Source organism: Ptiloglossa arizonensis, chromosome 6 (assembly GCF_051014685.1).
Source record: "Ptiloglossa arizonensis isolate GNS036 chromosome 6, iyPtiAriz1_principal, whole genome shotgun sequence".
In the NCBI taxonomy this organism is placed as follows: Eukaryota; Metazoa; Arthropoda; class Insecta; order Hymenoptera; family Colletidae; genus Ptiloglossa; species Ptiloglossa arizonensis.
The window spans coordinates 14570037-14591096 of record NC_135053.1 but is presented as its reverse complement, the minus strand read 5'-3'; the positions used below and the strand labels follow the sequence as shown (position 1 = coordinate 14591096).

Genomic DNA, 21060 nt, shown 5'->3' with positions numbered 1-21060 from the left:
AGAGGGGGAGGAAGAGGGCTGGAGGACGAGAGGTGGTTCGTTTCGGTACAAGCGCACACGCGCGCACGGGCGCACGCGCGTACGAGCAAAGGACTATGATTAACCGCGCATTTTTTGCAATTCGAAAAAAAAAGGAAAAAAAAAAGAACGTCCAACCCGGAGGGAAAAAATACACGCAGAAGCAACCACGGAAGGAGGGAAAAAATTATTTTATGTTTCGTTTTTACGAGTTCCTAGCCGCGACATATTTCGCTCGAAATTGGCTGGAAAAGTTTTACACGTTCCGCCGCGTAATATTGACCCCGGGCCGGCTCGCACGTAAATAAACATGATTAATCGTAACATCGCGAGACTTTTTCGACGCCCGGTCGTCGTTTTATTTTTCGTAAAACAGCGCGCTTTTGATAAATCATCCCTCCCGGCCCGATCCCCGGCACCGCGTGGCCCATCCTACGTGAAACGCGACCGCGTGATTTATGTATCAATTGTTCCGGGTGCTCCATTGAAACACGGGGCATCATTCGCCGCCGCGGCAACAGTTTCGACGGAAGACGCGGTAGCGGTGCCCGCGCGCGATGAATTTTACGGGAACTTCGTCACGTTGTTATCGATAATTTTCTAACCGTTTTGCGCCGCGCGAAAACTCCACCGATGAGAGGAGGGAGGTATGGCACACGCGCCGCTACACCCACCCGGAGAGTTCCGGTGAAATTGGATTCGAAGTTAAAGAAGTATTAGGAATTCCGTCGAGACGCGAAACTCGCTCCGAGATACCTAGATGGAAACAATTATCGAAGATTTATTCACCTCGTACCGTGCCCACCGAGCGAAAATTCCCTCGCTCGCTCCATTTTTGACACGCGTTGTTGCGCGGCCCCGTTTCGTCCCTTTAAATTAGAGAGGATCGGGAACGAAACGCTAAACAACCTTCCAATTGCCTCGTTCTACGAAATTGCGGGTACTCGATCAACGAGCACCGTGCTACTTGTACGGGATTATAATCTTCATTTAATTGCGCGGAAAGACGCGTGGAAAATTTCCGCCGAATACGAATAATCAACCGTTTTTTTTTTTTTTTTTTTTTTTTTTTTTTTTTTTTTTTTTCGACGAACGAGACATTTTTCAAACCGAGAACCGACCGTACGGTATCCTCTTCGAGGATAAATAGTGCGAATTAGAAATACATCGGGCGAGATTTAACTCGATGATATACTATCTCAACTTGCATACGTTTCGCGTACACTTTTGTATACTTGTGCGACTACGTGTCTCTTTAATTACTTTACTTCGACGTGAGTTACGATACGAAATTTAAGTACGCGATACTGTTACGATATTCGTATATCCGAACGCGAGATATTCCAAGTGCTTCTTTATTTCGTGGAATAAATAATCCAAGCTACGAAGCTTTTAACGAAGCAAGCTAGAATATTCGTTGGACAAGTGATCTCATCTTCGAGGGGAAGAATCGGTGAAACACTCGCTTTATCTAACAAGTGTGCCTTAACAAATTCAACAACTCCTGCTAGTACCCCAGACAGTATTCTAAACTGTAGGCTTAATGTAATAAATTGCCACTAAATTCAAATTATTAAAAAATTCAAATCATTCAAAAATTCAAATATTCGTATACTCTCTTAAACAAAGTTTCAAACCATCCATAATTAATCACAGACACGATCCGATGCAGCTTCTACAGCAAAATTCCAAATACCCCTCACCGGTAAAAACGTCCCCCTCAATTGTTTATTTCTTCAAAGTATCGTCAAACGGCTCGAAGACCGCAACCTTTCACCGTCGATCGTTCAACAATGGCCGAATTTAACCGAAATCCCGTATACCGACGAGTTACTCGTACGCGGACTTGGTCCGCGCTGGGAACGCGATTCGTACGGTGCACTCGTGAAACCTCGTGCATTCCATCACGCGACAATGTCATTACGACGAATTTGTACGTGTGCACACCGTCGGCGAGCGGGTAGGTTACTTGTCGCGCGACACGAAATCAAACCTTGTTTGCCGCCGGTAGTCCCAAAACGCCGCTTTAAAGTCGCGCCCGTAGCTAAAGCAAATTTCGCGGCTTTGAAAAGCGGTACTAACTCCGACCGGATGTTCGGCAATGAGTAAGCGATGCGTGAACCCTGTACCGTGCAGGCGTCCCGCCAGGAAGCAGCCCCTATTTGTATTGTTGCACCGCAACGGTAGCGCGTACCACACGGTAATGTCGGGCCTACGCGGCTTCCCGACCGTGATTTTAATGCCATGGTTTCGCGCGACCGACCGTCCACGATTCTTCGACCGCCTCGACGATCTTCGGACACGGGAATCAAGGAGGACTACCGCGACGAAAGTAAAATCTGCTTCGTAATTTGTCTTCGAGATGGAAGATTACTTCTTTTTTTTATTTCAAGTTATCGAGACGTCTCGTAGAGTGTGTTAAAAAAATAACGAAAACCGTGCCATGGTTTCGCGTGAACGACTATCCACGATCGCCTCGACTATCCACGATCGTCTCGACGATCTTCGAACACGGGGATCAAGGAGGACTACCGCGACGAAAGTAAAATCTGCTTCGTAATTTGTCTTCGAGATGGAAGATTACTTCTTTTTTTTATTTCAAGTTATCGAGACGTCTCGTAGAGTGTTTTAAAAAAATAACGAAAACCATGGTTTCGCGTGAACGACCATCCACGATTCTTTGACTGCGTTGACGATCTTCGAATATGGAGATCAAGGAGGACAACCGCGACGAAAGTAAAATCTGCTTCGTAATTTGTCTTCGAGATGGAAGATTACTTCTTTTTTTTTATTTCAAGTTATCGAGACGTCTCGTAGAGTGTTTTAAAAAAATAACGAAAACCATGGTTTCGCGCGAACGACCATCCACGATTCTTTGACTGTGTCGACGATCTTCGAATATGGAGATCAAGGAGGACAACCGCGACGAAAGTAAAATCTGCTTCGTAATTTGTCTTCGAGATGGAAGATTACTTCTTTTTTTTATTTCAAGTTATCGAGACGTCTCGTAGAGTGTTTTAAAAAAATAACGAAAACCATGGTTTCGCGCGAACGACCATCCACGATTCTTTGACTGTGTCGACGATCTTCGAATATGGAGATCAAGGAGGACAACCGCGACGAAAGTAAAATCTGCTTCGTAATTTGTCTTCGAGATGGAAGATTACTTCTTTTTTTTATTTCAAGTTATCGAGACGTCTCGTAGAGTGTTTTAAAAAAATAACGAAAACCATGGTTTCGCGTGAACGACCATCCACGATTCTTTGACTGCGTTGACGATCTTCGAATATGGAGATCAAGGAGGACAACCGCGACGAAAGTAAAATCGTCTTCGTAATTTGTCTTCGAGATCGAAGATTACTTCTTTTTTTAGTTTAAATTATCGAGACGTCTCGTAGAGTGTTTTAAAAAAATAACGAAAACCATGGTTTCGCGCGAACGACCATCCACGATTCTTTGACTGTGTCGACGATCTTCGAATATGGAGATCAAGGAGGACAACCGCGACGAAAGTAAAATCGTCTTCGTAATTTGTCTTCGAGATGGAAGATTACTTCTTTTTTTTATTTCAAGTTATCGAGACGTCTCGTAGAGTGTTTTAAAAAAATAACGAAAACCATGGTTTCGCGAGAACGACCATCCACGATTCTTTGACTGCGTTGACGATCTTCGAATATGGAAATCAAGGAGGACAACCGTAACGAAAGTAAAATCGACTTGGTAATTTGTCTTCGAGCTCAGTGATTACTTTCCTTTTTATTTCAAATTATCGAGATGTCTCGTAGAGTGTGTTAAAAAAATAACGATTCTATTTTAAGTTATATGGGAAACTATGGACGCACTCTCGGAGAGTGTATTGAAACGGTAAAGATTCTATTTTATTCGAAGTCAGAGTGTACTTCGAGTAGATTTTCTCGAAAATCTTGGATGAAAAATTTCCCACTCATCTTGCGATAAAATAATCACGATTCGAATATCTTTGTTTTACTTTGAGTTACTCGATGTTTCGAAAGAAGCATTCGAGAGAGCCTGCGGTATGATAATTTCTAATCGCGTCCCGTTCCATCGTGACTTTTTTCGAAACGATCATTTATATCAGAGTGTTCGATGCTCGGGGTTACAAATTTGTAGAAATTGTACAGAAATGTGAACTCGCGAGAGTGAAATTTCTCGGTGGTTTTCTTTTTCTTACGTAGAATGAAAATAAATGGAAATTGCGACGATTGCACGGTGTATAGGAGAGTGGTGCAGCATCGTAGCTCTAAATGGAAATTAATTAATGTCTGGAGCTCAATGTGCACGTTTCGCAAACCTTGGATGGAGGATACAAATAAACGAGAACGGTTGAAGTTTATAGCGATTAGCGTCGTTAGTTTCCGTGGTATAGAAAATTATGTAAATTAGTTCAAGGTATTCTCGAATTTAAGAGAGCCAATAACATCTATCTTCCCCCGACCACATTTTTATCGCAGATGCAACAATGCATCTGTAAAGTACAATTGCGATTGTTTCTTCTTTTTTACCAGCGCCGTACGTGACCATGTAGAAACCACCTGTATTTTATGACATTACTCGTATTCATAAATACGGTAGAAACAAAAAAAAAAAAAAAACCGTGATTTATACCGAGATTCGTTCGGTGGAAACTAGAACCAGGTGTACGTAAACAGCATATGGGCGTAAATTATATTTTATGAATTTTAATTTTCAATTTAAATATTCGTATTCGCGCCGTAAATTTTATTTCCGGCTGACTAATAATTCACACTACGGTATTATTAAGACACTATTCGTGTTAATAAAGTTACAGCGTTGCGAAGAGAACTCTTCTCTCGTTTTACAAATTACAACCCTCTTGGTTTTCATTCGCGAATATTCTATATATTTACCGACGCGTCTCAATGTTTGCTAATTTATCATACTGTCGCTTCATATAAACATCGATATCCGTGTGTGTACTTAAAGGTAGTTTAATTCACGAGACGTTACTTTGGAATTACTCGCGTGATAAATATAAAAGTATCCTGTTGAGGGAAATAAGAATTTCCTTCGCAGACCTTCCGGACTCCGTTGCTTTATCGCTGCTTATCGCGTCGTGGTTCTCGAAAACCCTCGTGACTCGAGGTTTACTTTCGTGCCGTTAAAAACAACGAAACTTGAAATTCTCGGACAGCTGCGTATCTTCCATGCTGCTATAAGCGAATTTCAAGAATTTCAAAATACTTAGCTTCTAGAAATAAAAGTCAATAACTCGTTTCTTCGTAAAAAGTACTACTGGAATATATTACACTTCTGCATACGCGAACCAATATTTCAAAAATTTTCACTATCGTTCGGTAGTGGAACTCCAATCGGTCGTAAGATTTCTATTCGATAGAACACACCAATTGGAAATAGAGTGGGAACTCGTATATAACTCGTAGTGAATAGTCACGTAGAGCACACAGTAGATAGTCATATAAAACTTAGAGTGAACAGTTATAGGGAACTTACAGCGAACAATCATGTAGAAGTTTCAGTGAACAGAGATGGAACTCACAGTGAACAGTCAGAAGCACTCAAAGTGAACAGTCACATAGAACCCACAATGAAGAGTCACACATCAATTGAAAATAGAGAGGGAACTCGTACAGAACTCGTAGTGAATAGTCACGTAGAACACACAGTAGATAGTCATATAAAACTTAGAGTGAACAGTTATACGGAACTTACAGCGAACAATCATGTAGAAGTTTCAGTGAACAGAGATAGAACTCACAGTGAACAGTCACAAGTACTCAAAGTGAACAGTCACATAGAACCCACAATGAAGAGTCACACGAATCAAAAACAAAACTGACATCGAAAGGTAGAACACAGCCAACGAAGAATCCTTTTGCGAATCTAACCGTGCTTTGTACACATTGTTAATACACGTCCACCGTAAACAATCAACACAGTGAGCTCTATTTTTGGTTTAAAATTACCGAAAGGGCACGACTCAGAAGTATAGATAACCCGAACACGAGTCGCGACGTATTCGATTCAAAATTTCGTTCGGAGTTAACGTCGCTTCGGTATGTGTCGATTAAAATTTCCGAGAAGCTGCTTCGAGGGGTAGCCAATCCACTGTAAATTTCTTACGACGTTAAAGTTTAATACTTTCCGCGCTGAAAGGCATCAGCTCGAGTGGCTCGGCGCAAGGCCACCGAAACGCTTGGAAAATCCTCGCGTATCGGCGTAGGGGCGAAGTATATTCGGACATGATCAATCGTTTACGTCCGTACGTTCAATCGCACATAACCGTTTCGCAGCTGCACACGTGTTAACGCGCACTGGCGTCGTCCCACGTTATTGCATCTGACGCAGTATAACCACAGAATTTATACGAAGCTTCCTATATGCAAATGGACGTCGGACTCCGAAGCTTCGAGCTTTTAATCGTAACTGCCAGGCTTAACCACCCGACGAATTCGTCGACGCGTCCGACATTGAAACCGTTTTCGTGTAATGCTCGAAAATCGACGCCCGGTATTCGTTCTGCGCACGCTCCCTCGATCGTTCGCCGAATCGTAACGCGGATACGCTACTTTCCGCTCCCCTGTGCTCGATTTCTCTCGCTTTTTCCAAACTTCTTTCCTTCCCCGTTCGAACGTGCCACCTCTCGCACAATCGAGCTACTATATTCCATCGAAGGTCCGCGAATCGAAAGCACCCCCGCTAATTCTACGATCGCTTTAATTCGATAACGAGATACGCGGGCTCGATCGTCGGGTTTAATTAATTTCCAGTGTCATCGAAACGTGTCACACGATCGTTTTTCCCGTGAAAATCTCGAATCGCCCGAACCGACCGATTATTAACAAAAATCGGGAATCTCCACGTTGATATCGGTACCGAGAATGCGTTTCTTCGTACTTGCAAGAATCGTGGACATTATCTATGAGATATTAACGCGGTTCGCGACAGATATGTTTTAAATTGTTTTTTTTTTTTATTTAGCGCGATAATTTGGAATTATGAAATTTCTTACCGCAATCCTTTTATTTAATTAACTCTACTACACGATATTATGATTCGACTCGTTTAACTCTTCGTTCTACGTCTCTCAGACTCATTACTTTTCAATCCTCGGGCACTAATTGCACTCTTTGATCATTCATGTCTTAATTATACTAATACACACACGCGCGGGCATTCGTTACTCAAACTCTGTGTCGGTTTATTGACCCTTTTCCTTGATAGAGTAATTCTTTCACTTTGTTTCGACGCACTATCGTTTCGGACGCGTTCCAACGTTTCGTAAAGTGCAATTCGAAGAATTTTATGGAGAAGTCTGTGCGCTGGAATGAAACACTTCGTAGGAAGTATGCGACAGAGCGTTAATTTTCATTCATCGAAATCACGACAGTTACGCGTGTCTCGATACGTAACATTTCGTCGTGCAATATCCACGTTTCGGTCGAATCTAAACAATCGGGCTGTCGCCTACGCGTTAAACAAATAAAACAACATTGTTCCAATGTCTCGCAATTAACTACAGAGGCGATCGTGCGCTATAGCAACGAAATTTATCGATCAATGACGCAACGGTCTAGTAAATAGAATAATTTATCCACGCAGATTCGATGATAAACAGTCGCGAAAATTAACGAAACATTCCTTGAAACGACGAAACGGAATTAAAATTTTCAATCGTTGCTGCACAACGAATATGAAATTTCTTTACAAAATTGAACTTTCTTCTCAGGAAGGGTGACAATTATTTTTTAAAAATCCTAGTTCGTGTATCTACCCTCGTGCGATTTAAGAAACTCTTTAATTTTTTTTAATCCAAATGAAACGGTCACCGACGCTTGAACAAATCTCTACAAATACTCGAATCGATACATAAATAGATTTGATACCTTTTTTTCGAATTAGTGGCTAAACGGGTTCAATACTTTTCTCAATGTAATATCCAAATGGAAAAAATACCTAAAAATACCTAAAAATACCTAAAAATCCTAAAATGGAGACTTTTCTTCGAAATAATACCCACATAGACACTTTTTGCCAAATTAATACTCAAATGGACATTCCTTCTCAAACTAAAACTCAAATGGACACTTTTTTCCAAATTAATACTCAAATGGACATTCTTTCTCAAACTAATACTCAAATTAATACACAAATGGACATTTCTCGTCGAACTAATATCCACATGGATACTTTTTTCCAAATCCATGCTCAAATGGACATTCCTTCTCAAACTAATACTCACACAGACACTTTTTTCCAAATCAATACTCAAATGGACATTCCCCCTCAAACCAATCCTCACACAGACACTTTTTTCCAAATTAATACTCAAACGGACATACCTTCTCAAACTAATACTCACACAGACACTTTTTTCCAAATTAATACTCAAATAGACATACCTTCTCAAACTAATCCTCACCCGGACACTTTACTCCCAATTAATACTCAAATGGACATACCTTCTCAAACCAATCCTCACCCGGACACTTTACCCCAAATTAATACTCAACCGAACATTTCTCGTCGAACTGATACCAACACGAACACTTCTTCCCAAATGAATACCCAAATGGACATTTCCTGTCGAAACGGTACCCAAAGAAAAGTCCACGTTTGGCGTACGCTAAAACCATCCCCGTGGAGGCTCGGTCGTCACGATCGAGAACCACACCGCGTTTCATCGCGTTTTCACAAGTAAGGAAACCCCCGGACGAGTTTCCACGCCCCGCGAAATTCCAGGTGAAGGTTCATCCACGCGAAGGGTAAGTCTCTCAACCACCCTCTGTGCGCAAAGCGCGGATCCTTACATGCAAAATCCGGAGTGGCGATCAATGGGTGGCGCGCCGCGAGGAGATTGGGGCTGATGGGCAGAACAGGCGGGCGAAGCTCGGCCACGGCATTCAACGGGGCTAACTCTATCCCGGCAAATTACATTTCCATCCCCCTACGTGATAGGTGCAGCAAACATGCCCGTCAACGTCCGACCGAGTTTCTCCCTGATTAGTTACACTCGACGCGGATTATATTTCCAAAGCGATTAATTAACAAACTTTCTCGGGGTCACGTATGACCGTCGTGGACCGTGTCACGATATCGAGGGGGTGTAGAAGGCGGACTATCAATGGTCGAACGAGAAGAACAGAGACAGAGACAGAGACAGAGAGAGAGAGAGAGGATAAATGAAATTTCTTGCGTCGATTGCGGCAACAGCGGCGGGCATCGCGGTGCACCTTAACCCTTTCGTTCATGGCGTGCTAAATTTACCACGCTCAATTCCATGTGTACCGAAACGAAGTGGGAAGCAATTTTACCGTTGGTTCGCCTTCTCCGCATTCCTTAACCTACGTGTTCATTATGTTAAACGCATTCGTACCATCTTCTCGTAAAAAGCGACACGGTCCAGAAATCGATCGGTCGACGCGCATCGATTCTGTCGAAAGGTTACGATTCGAAATGTCGTTAAACCGTGCACGGTTGTTCAAGATTTCCACCATCGTGGTAAAACATCCACTTTGGGGTTTTTCGAAAATTGCTCGACGGTGATCTACGAGCGTTTCTCGTTAAACGTCGCGAGACAGCGATGCAACGAACACGGAAAATGTAATTGTTCGAGGGGAAAATAAAAAGGAAAAAAATTCTTTTCTCCTCTTTCGCCAATACGGGGACGGAATATCGAGAAGAACTCCGGTAGTCTTCGCGGACGCGATTCGCAAACACGAAAGGAAATTACGAAAAATTCCAACCGCAGGAAACTCCGGTCGTGGAAAAACCTTCTGGTACCACCTATATCCCTTTTACAGATCGGGAGAACTGCGGCCATTTTTTTCCAAACTTTCTCATCCCGAAGACAAACCCGAAGTTTTCTCGCGCGAGGACACAGCGATCGCGGTGGGGAGGGAGGTTTATCGTTTTTAATCAGATTTTATTCGTTAATCGCATCGAAGGGTGTTTCTCGAAGGGAAGTTTTCACGTAGCACGGTTCGTGGAACGATTTTCCCGGGAATGGGTTAAATCGAGCACGACCTGTAGCTACGAGAACGAAGCAACGCGGAAAATCGAGCTGGACGCGGGGAAAAATTCGAAACAATCCCGCGCTTTTGCGCCGTGGATGAAATTTTTGATCTCGTGGAACCGTAGAATCGCAAACTATTAGAAAACCACGATGATCGAATCGTGGAACCAGCCACGGCCGATCAATCGTTGGGTTCGTCTACTTCGCTCGGTTTGCTCCTCGCTGAACTCTCGCGCTTGCCTTTCGAGTCGTTAATTCCTGGTCGTCCGGGGTGACGAGGGTCGCGGTCCTTTAAACCCGGTTTCTTAACGAGAATGCATAGAAATTGCTCTTGTCTAAGGAGAAATTAAAATGCGTGGGTGTACGAGACGCGTCGGGCTTTCCCGCGTTTCTCTGTCGTCGGCGTTGCCCCGCTAAGCTTCCCGATGTGAAAGCACGCGAAGTTTCCGCTTCGTTGTCGTACCGGGGGTGAATCAGCGGCATTTGCATGCAATGTTTATGTAGTTTACAGGTTAAGTTTACCTAACGAGTCGTGTCGCGGTGACGAGGAGAGAGGACGCGATATTAAATTTATTCCGACCGATGGATTCCGAGTTTTCTTTTTTTCTTTTCTTTTTTTTTTCCTCTTCTTCCGAGCGGAATATTCCGTTCGGTTCGCGACTTGACCTTTGATTTTGATCGTGAATTTCTCGCCCGTCGTATCGATGTTTCACGGGCGGAAATTTCACGGCGGTCCCCGAGTAAATAATGGAGAAACGAATGTCCTCCGTGATAAACTTGGCCGGCGGCTGACCAATGGTAAACTCCTCTACTCGTTCCGATCGTATACCCGAGCTGTCGCGTCGCGTTACGATTTTACATCAACGGTTCGCCCTACGAAATATTTCGCGATAACTCGTTACGGTACCAGTACGGTACCAGTACTCGTTTAACTTCGCGCAACCCCCAGCGAACGTTTTGTTACGTTTGTTGCGCGTTAATTACGAGCCCGTCGAATTTATTCCGATACACCGGTTCCCGGGCAAGTGTACACGGGAAGTGTACGTTTCCGGGACGAGCATCGAATATTAATAATTTAATGTTCGCGATTAATGGCTTCGTTGCACGTATTCCGTGCCCCTGCTCCCCGCCCGAAAGAAAAAAAAAAAGGAAGCCTCGCCAGCCACCAACGGGCCAACAGGTCCGCGCGATTCCAACCCGATGGATTTTTCGTTTGAAATTCTCCACTCACCCAACGAGAAATCTTGGCTTTGCACGGGGACACCCGGAGCTGCCTGGTTGTTATCCTCGACGACGGTAGCGCCTCGTTACACATCCGATCGCCTCAGGATCGTTCTCCAAACTTGCATCGGAGAAGGGTCAGGCGAAATATCTTCCTCTGCATCTCGAAAACGGTCCGCATTCCGTTTCTTTTCCGCCTTTTTTTCACCGGTTCGAGCTGTCCCTCGGTCTACTACCTCTTCCTCTCTTTTCGTTTCTCTATCTTTCTCTCTCTATCTCTCTCTTCGTACGTGTCCGAAACTATCACGTCGCGGGACGTCACACGTGATCGACGATGCCGTGATCTCGTCTCGGGACACCGAGTGAGCTTTCACGGGCTCGATGACCGTTCGTCGAAAGCTCCGATCGGTCGTTTTCGTGGGCGAAACGGCGCGCGTCAATGGGGGGAGCGAGTGGGGTCAGCCCGAATAGGCAAAACAAAGCGAAAGGGAGGGAGCGAAGTTGCACACGCGGTGGCCAGTCGCAGACTGAACTCGCGATCCGCGAGTAGCATCGATTTCGATGGAGGGGGAAAGGACTACGGGCCGAGCGGCAGGGAGGGGGGCGCCTAGGTCGCAGTGGGAGGGAGACGCAACGAGGGCGGAAGGGACGAGAGCGGATCAGGCACAACGAGAGGAGCAGTCGGCCTACACGCGTGTCTAGCGCTCGCGCTGGACCGAGCCGAGCTTATTTCGCTACGCGAGACCGGCTACAAACGGAGAAGAAAAGAGAGACTTATAGACCGATCTAAGATCGTACCACTGCTTACTTTGCATCCGTGCTCGGTTTTCACGTCGTGGAACTGAAATAACGCGCGTCGAACGTATCGTTTGTGCAAAAAGCACAAACAATATTCGTGCTTCGTTCGATATTCCCTCGAAATTACGGATCCACGGAGAAATATGTTTACTATTTTTCTAGCGAGTTATACGGCCCCCTTTGTCCAGTCGATCGTGATTTTATACACAGAAAGTTAATCAGTACGATGCTTTTTATAGTATCCGGTCCCTCTGGTCGGGAATTTAGCCACTTTTCGCGCGACGTAATTTCGTAATTCGGTCAACCGACGTAGACGAACGAACGTGATATTGCTTACTGACTTTTTTCATATCTTCTTTTCGTTGCAACGCGAGAGATCTTTCGAATCTGGCCCAGTCTACCGAATAGTATACTCGAATACCGAAACGTGTACCAAATGAATATTTTACACGATGTTGCGTATTCGGTGAACAATTTAAGGGAACGAAGGAACGAACGTTGTCCAAACAGAGGGACTTGGAGGTGATTCTTTCGTAAACGGTGACCAAGTTTACCTTCCACGCGTTGCCTCGCTACGGTCGTTAGGATGCGTCTGGACGTTGTGGACTCTTGGCCAACTCTACGCTCCGATGCGCTTCGGTGCGAGCGGATTTGAATCGAGCACGGATGACTCTCCAAGCTCTACGACCGGTTCGTCCTTTTGTCTTGTTCGATCTTAATCCGTACGCGTGTCCCCGTCGTCCTCGGTGCTCCTTTTCCCGCCAATATCGGTCGTCCCTGCGATTGCATTATCGGCCGGGGATTTTCAGGGAATCTCGTTTGGCAAAGGTTCGTCGGTTGGTTTTCCTCCGGTTACAGGGGCAAGAGAACTTTTTCTGGTCGATGGAACTATTATTTGCGTCGATTGTTCGCAACTGTGATTACTACTTCGCTCGATCTCGCGTTCTTGACATCGCTGTGAATTAAAATATTCTAATTACTGTGAGAGAAGCTTTTCCAGTCGATCGTATTATTAGGTTGTTCGGAAAGTCGTTTCATTTTTCTTTCGTGGAAATGAAACACGATTTTTTAAGATTCTATAAACGTTTTATTAAATTATACATTCTCCATTTTGGAAAACGAAATCACTTTCCGAACAAACTAATATTATTCGCAACTGTGGCTACTAATTCGCTCGATCTCGCGTTCTTGACATCGCTGTGAATTAAAATATTCTAATTACGGTGAGAGAAGCTTTTTCCAGTCGATCGTATTATTGGGTGTATTCCTTTTCCAAAATGGAGAATGTATAATTTAATAAAACGTTTACACACTCTTTAAAAATCGTGTTTCATCTTCACCAAAGAAAACGAAACGACTTTCCGAACAAACTAATATTATACGCGTCGATTAATATGCACACATTGCTCGATGTCGCGTGTTTGGTATCGTTACGATTGGAATATTCGAATTATCACGACGAAACGAACATAAGTACCCGAACGAAACGTTACCGGTCAGGAAACGTAAATTCTTCGATTTTAAGAGGAACCTCGACTCGCTCGTTTATTCGCAAAGAGACGTACGTCCCGAGCGGTGAATCCCTTCGCGTAAAATTGATCGATCGCGTTAAAACCTGGAGCATCTATCAAGGGCCCAACGACGCGTAACGAATATATTCGAAGACTCACGTAGCCATTTTGTTCCCGGCGAACGTGTTTCGCGAGTCTGGAACTATTATTAGGAAATCCCGGATAACCAATTACGTTAAGTAACAAGTTACGTGAAATATTTAAAACATATAAGCCCCGTGAGATTAACCGAGGTGTTAGTGAGGAACTTATGGCACGCGTGATAAGTTTCTCGCTAATACTTTGAGTTAATCTCGCGGAGCTTACATGTTTTAAATGTTTCATCCAACTTGTTCCCTAACGTAACGGTTTATCTAGAATTTCCTAATGCGTACGAGTTTTCGATTTACATGTCAGGTCTCGATGGAATTAATCGACGTGTCGATTAATTTTCATTCGATTCGTTTTCGACGATTCATTTTCGAAACGTTGTTCTCTTCTCGTTGCGAATTAATAAGTAAATTGAGATTACGTTTCGAATCGAAGCGTTTACAATTTCTTCCCTCTGCGTATAAATAACGGAAGTAGTTTGATCGTATCGTTGTTTCGAGAACGTCACGATGCTGGATCCCTCGTATTACCCTCAGTTGGGAGCTTCCAAGCAGGAAGATAATTTTACAAGGAACGAATTAAGACTTCCTTGGTACCGTAGATAAACGTATTCACCGTAACGCACACTTTTCAATCGAGCACACCACCACCACCACCACCTGTACATAAAATTACCAATGGTTAAAGTCTGCAGTTACCATTAAGAACAAATTGGCTCTCTACGGGGACAGAACGCGATGACTCATCGGTAAGATCGCAATTCACCCGTCAAAGTACGCAGTTGGACACCAATCTGCCGCCAACGATTGAAAACAATCTCAATGTCGGGATATGATCGCAGCACGACGTCTACATTAGCTGTAATTTATAAGTATACAAATACAGTTAAACGAACGTCGAGATGAATATTATTAGCACAAGACGTCCCGTCGACCCTGGAACAGCCGCTAGCCCACATGTTTCTCTTGTAAAAATTTAAACAATTCTTTTCCTTTAACCTTGACTTCTTCCTTTAACCTTCCTTCCGCTCGATTACGCGCCTAGACCTTCGGATTAAAAAATGTCTCCAATGTACGGAGCTCGTGGTTTTAACTTTACGATATCTCACAACGAGAGAATTAAAAAATACAAAGAAACTCTAATTTTACAAAAGAAAACAACAATACGTTATAAAAACGCGTTGAATTTCCCGTTTGGCGAGAGAAACGTTGATTGCAATTTTTAAAAGCTGAAAAAGGTTCCTCGAACACGCTTTCGGTCCCCCACGATTTTCCTTCTCCATCCACGGGAAATACTGCAAACTGTCCCGGTCGTTACTATATATTCTATCCTCTTTTAGTACCCTATTGACGATTCTCGAATAGCAGATAGGGGACTAAAATCCCAGGAGCCATTGTCGTGCGTGCTAGACCGGAAAGTCTAGACTGTAAGGTACGCGGCACACCGAATGCCGTGACCGTGGAAACTATTACGCGAATTTCCCCAGCTTTCCCACTTGTTGGCTGGAAAATCATTTAATTACGACGGGGGGCCCGGCGACGAATCGGCCAAGCGTAATTTTTCCCTGCAATTTTCGCGAACGTGTTCTCTCGTTCGGTTCCCATTTTTCCAACGATCGATCTTCCACCGCTGCGAGAAATATCCTCGTTGTAGATATCTATCCCTCTCGTCCACGGGAAACTCGAGTCGCTTCACCGTGAATTCCGCGTGTCATTCGAACATCCTTCGAGCGTAATGGCGAGTCTCTCAGCGCGAAACGATACAAAGCTTTCCTCAAAGGAACCAACAACAACTCCTATTACCTTCTTGAATAGCTACGAAAACGGGGATCAATTTCGAGCGATTGCAGCGTGTCACGACAACGTATAGTCGCCATGACAATGTGCTAAACAAACCGTTCGGGGTCGTGTTGGGTGTCCTACGAATGTCACGAAGAGCAACAGTTTTCCTCGTTCGACAATAGTTTTTATACTCCTTCACGAGTTCGTATTGTTCTCGAATAAGAAATCGATGTCTCCTTCGGCGCGATTCGCGCCGACTACCGGTTCCGGTTATCGAATCTACGTATATACACCACCAGTTTTCTTTTTTTTTTCTTTCTCGTCGCTCCCCGTTGCTGTTTATTGTAAATGTTCGCGGGTCGAGGAGAGTCACGAATTGATCGAGAGCACGAAGCACGCGCCGCGCGTTGAATGGTTCGCTAATGCTGGGAGTTCGTCGACTGCGATTGTGGATCGACGCACGTCGCCGACGATAATCGTCGATCAACGACGGATTCAACGTTACGCGTGGTCGACAAAGGCAAACACAGGCGGTTGTCCGTGATTCGTCAATCTGTTTGCTAACGTTACCGCGCGATTTCTGAAACCACAGCGACGATCGCGGGACGGAATTTCCTTCCGGCCCGGTTTCGCGACCCCGCGGTCGTTTGCTTCCTTTTTCAATGTTTCGATCGCTGGGTATTGGTCTCAATTTTGTAAACGGTCTCTTGGAAAATCTAGAGGTGGAAAATTCACCGAATACGTCGATTTTCCGAATACAACAACAACAAATTTTCCTATCAATTGTGAATTCGCGATGTTTTGGCGGTTGTAAAGTTGTCGAAGGTGGGAAAGGAGAAGGGAGAGTAACGAATTCATCGATAAAGCAACCTAGCAGGCCCTGCCTATACGCCGGGACATTGAGAGATCGGTGAGAGGCCGTATATATAGCGATCGGAGCAGGTAGGGGAACTTGCGGGAAACGGTCGGTGGTCAGTTTCCCTCTGGTGGCAAGTGTGGGTAGCGCCGCCACGATGTCTTTGCACGCGAGTTCCTAGAGATAGTATACTTATCGAATTCGTAACCGAGTAAGAAATTTTACAGAAGGTATTTGCAACCATCGATACCGGACCAACATTCTACTATTGGTTTTTGTTAGAAGTGTATTGTACTTGACAAAGATCGAGTGCAAATAAATTTTTTGTCGAATGAAGTAACGAGAGGAGTGAACCAGAGAAGCGGACGAGTATCTTTAAGATATACTAAGTACAATGATTCTTGGAAGAAGTATATTTTACATTATCAATCGACGATAAATGATATTCCATCGAACGATTACTGATACGTAATTGAATGAATATTTAATGAAAAGAATATCAATATTTTGACGAAATGAATATTAATATTTAAAGAAGCGAACAGGGAATACTTATTGAAATAAATCAACGATTGATACATGGAATTATCGGTAAAAATTTGAACAAATTTTTCGTCATTTACCGGGTAAACCGGTATCGCGATCCCTGCTTGTCCCTACGAGAATTCTATTTTCTTTTTTATTTTTGAACGATCGATGCTCCTGTTACGGTACAATTTCATCCTATACTTCTATTGTTCTGCCCTGACACTGGATACATGCATATCGGCACGAGATATTGGGGCAATTTTGCAATTTCTCGCCAAACGTTAACAGTTTGCTCCGCAGGGAACGATTATAATGGAAATACCTTCGCGCGAAATAAGAGAACGATGTTCACCATATAATCGTGGCTAGCCGTGCGAAATTTCCTCCTTTTCTTTCCCAGGGTTCGTTAAATGAAGAAAGATCCGAACCGAAATATCAGCTTCCGCTTCCCTGGAAGCTGGTTCGCTCCTCTTGTTACTCCCTTCGACAAAAAATTTGTTTGCACTCGATCTTTGTCAAGTACAATACACTTCTAACAAAAACCAATAGTAGAATGCTGGCCCGGTATCGATGCTTGCAAATACCTTCTGTAAAATTTCTTACTCGGTTACAAATTTATCTCCCACTCTACTTTTAATTACATGAGTTTTTACACTGTACGCAAGGATGATTCCCAAATACCTCCCTTTGTTCAGTTTTGGACCGAGTCAACGTGTAGAAAGTTTCCGACGTTGGATCATAATTTACACAATCATTTCCCTCCAACAGTATCAAAGTTCACAAAAATCACAATCGAACCTTCTCGGAAGATTCTCGATTACGATATGATTATCATTCGATAGCGTTGAAATACGACTTAGGCCAATATGTGCCCAGAGACGATCCATCCTAGGGAACGTGGTTGCCACTGTCACCAGTTTTTGGTTTATTTTGTCTCTTTTTTATTTTAACTAGGCTATATTTACTGTGCTCTGTTGTTCGCCACATAACTCCACTAAACACCTCAATCTCAACAAATACACCTTCCTTCTTTCCCCGTACATCGGTTCCATTCCCTACTCACAAAATCCGCGAAAATGGCTCCCGAACCAGTACCCATCTCGCAGCAGAGATCTCGTCGTAAGTATTTCATTCGAAACGTAAACCACAGGACACAAGTCGCGATGTAACTCGAACGAGTTCAACGAGCACATCGAATACATCGTTTCCAGGTATCGATGCTCCCCGATCCCCTATTAATTCGCCCAGGGAACGTGTACAGGGAGCACGGGAACGAGTCGCGCGCCATATTTAAAGGCATCGCGTACCGGTGAATAGAACGTAATTCTAAATAACGGTGAACAACCCGGGACCGATGTAACGAATCCCGGAAGTGCTTTCATTAACTCACTTAAACATCGGAATCCCCCGCGGGGCATAAATTGGCCGTGTTATTGGAACGAAAGCTGGCCGAAGTCGGTTCGCCTTACGTTGTAGTTTCTTCGAGCGTAATATAGAAATAGAGGGTGGGTAGGGGGAGTGGTAAAGGGTGGATGGTTGGGTCCGGTCGTTGGGTGCCGAGTGCGACCGTGTTATTACGAGAGTGTGCATAAATTCGTTAAGAGGACCCGCAGGAATACGATATCGCGGCGGGTAACGTCCGGATTTTCGTAAAAAGGACTGGCACAGTCGGCCGGTTCCAATTAAGCTTACAGGCTCGCCGGTTTCTAGACAAATATGAGGCGCCGTCCGAGCGTCCCGACGCCTCCGTCCACCGCGCCACGGCCGACATCGGGCCGCGACGTACACGGTGTATTAAATATTCGTCGTATAACGCCGTGGACGTCTATATATGGTATATAGCTCGTTAGGCGACCCGAAAGGACAGTACCGTTCCGACAACGACGTTGCTGGCATTCTTCTTGCTCCCCGCGCTTCGGAAGCCAAGCGTCCCGGATGACGTTAACGCGTCCTATTGGAAACGCCCGCGGACCACCCGACTCACTTCTACCTTCCAATGGACATTCTTCGGATTATGGAAAACGCCATTGTTCCGCGAAACGTTTGGAAAACTCGCGCCAACACGAACCGACCGGTCGCTGGTTTCACTACTGGAGACTAATTTGGCGAATCGGGTACGAATCGAGATACCTCGAGCGGGCGAGAGATTTTCATGGGCGAAACGATGAAATTCGCGCGGTATAGGTTTGTGTCGACGGTGTCTCGAAACGATGAAATTCGATTGGCGATCGGTGAACTGTCGAATTGTTGGAATACAACGACATCGAACCATGCAGTACTTGAGAAGTCAAGGAACGGTGGATGAACTCGATACCGGCTTTCCTATTCTTTCCGTTGGTGTGCCGACGTGATCGTTACGATCTGTTCAGTTGTTCGTAACCATACTCTGCTGCACGACTGTAATATATTTATCTAAAAATAAACGTCCTATTTACATTTTCTCTTGTACTGAACAATTCCATAATCCCACACGAATGTTTCGTGTTTTTCCACGGGACGAAATTTTGGAAATTTGAATTGTACATTCAGGGATAAATGAGATTCTCAGGGAGCTTCTGTGAGCCATCTCTTGAGCAATAATTTCTTGCTTAGAAACCGTGCAGAATTAGAAATTTCCGTCGATTCGAACCAACCTCGAAACCGATCGATCGGAATTCGAGATCGACGGTTTGTATTTTTATCAGTAAATTGACCGAAAGATTCATTCCCTGTACGACCAAATTTTAGAGATTTCATTCAACAACGATTCTGAGAGCGATCTCTCAGTAATTTATTTATTTCCAGAACGGAGAAACCTTCCTCAGAATCGATCGATTTCCCGACCAGACTGGTGTAAAATATTAATTGTCTATCCAATTGAAATTTCTCGAGTTTCACGCGCAACTTTGCGACTGTCTCGAGATTTTCCACCGATTCGAAACGAAGTCCCGTGGAAAGAAAATTTCGATAAATGATCCTCGATTTTGAGATCACTAGCACCTGCCTGTGCAAGAAACTTGCAACGTCCGAACTACGGTACCAAGATTCCTTTCGTTTGTCTTAGCTCTCTCGACACAAAGAAGAAACAACGTTCTCTCGATGCAATTAGACGACACCGAGCAAAGGAATATTATAACCGTGAATTACCTCGAGATTGATCATCATTTCCGGATCGAGCTCTCGGCGAGAACGTTCTTGGATTAAAAGCCAACTGCCCCCTCCTCCATTAATTCAAGTGAGTGTCTTGCGCTCCGCCTTTACCTTGTGTAACGTTTCTTCGCGTTTTTGCTCGGATTGCTTGCGTCGACAATCACCGAGCACAAAGACCTACCGAGGAAAAGTTCTTCCGATCGAAAGACTGTCAGCAACGACGTCTCAAGAATATCGCGTTCCCGATACCCTCGTTATGCTTCTACCCTTCGCCGACAACGCTGGAACGCGGCCGCGCCTTTAATTATTTCCGCAGAAAGCGAATTAGTTTGTTCGCCGTTGAAAGTCAGACGCGATTAATCGTCGATAAGCACGCGATACCCGCGGGAGCAACGCTGGGAGGGCACCAGGGGGGTCGGTAGAGGTTGGACTTGAAAATCCGTGAAATTAACGTCGTTCGAGGGTAAACAACTCGATACGCGGAAACTAGTTGCGTTTCCCTTATCAATTACCATCGTTGAACGCACGCACAATCGTGGCCCGTGCGGTTTCGAAATGAACTTCGCTCGCGAAACCACGGTTTTCCCTTATTCGCTTAATGCAGATTGCCCGCGTAACCGATACTCGGTTAAACGTCTCGTTGAAATTCCTCGTTTCGTTTCGTTTTTACCGCGGATTACGTAAGACGACACCGATTTCGGGAACGGATTTGGATTCGAGGACGAGTGTTTCGAGAAATTGCGTTTAAGGGGTTTGAATACTTTCGAGGTTCGTTTCTCGAACGGTGAGTGAAAATTGTGAAATTTAATTATTGAAATCTTAACAAAGATAAGATTCCTTTCGTCGTGCCGACGAAAAGGAAGAATCTGCAGAACGAGGGAATTGAAATGTATTTTTGAAAATTGAGGAACAGGAAGCGTTTGAACAATGTAAAATCTATTTATTTGCGATGGTTACTTTTATTTTGTCTTCTATAGTGCACTGTACAATTTTGTCATAATGTCAGTAGTTGTTTCTCGAGAAAGAGTGAACAAATAACGGCACTCACGGAGT

The 21060-nt window shown here is 44.2% G+C and overlaps 1 protein-coding gene across 3 annotated transcripts in view; it reads right to left on the bottom strand.

The window, feature by feature from the left end:
- Nucleotides 1-21060, bottom strand: part of LOC143148306 (discoidin domain-containing receptor 2) — a 236236-nt gene that overhangs the window by 172779 nt on the left and 42397 nt on the right. For 2 of the 3 annotated variants that reach the window (XM_076314534.1, XM_076314536.1), the window contains exon 1: nt 11265-11763. The exons of the other annotated variant lie outside the window; for it this stretch is intronic. The gene's annotated coding sequence lies outside the window, so the exon portion shown is untranslated. Of the gene's footprint in view, nt 1-11264; nt 11764-21060 lie in introns of those variants that run through there. 3 annotated transcript variants of the gene reach the window in all.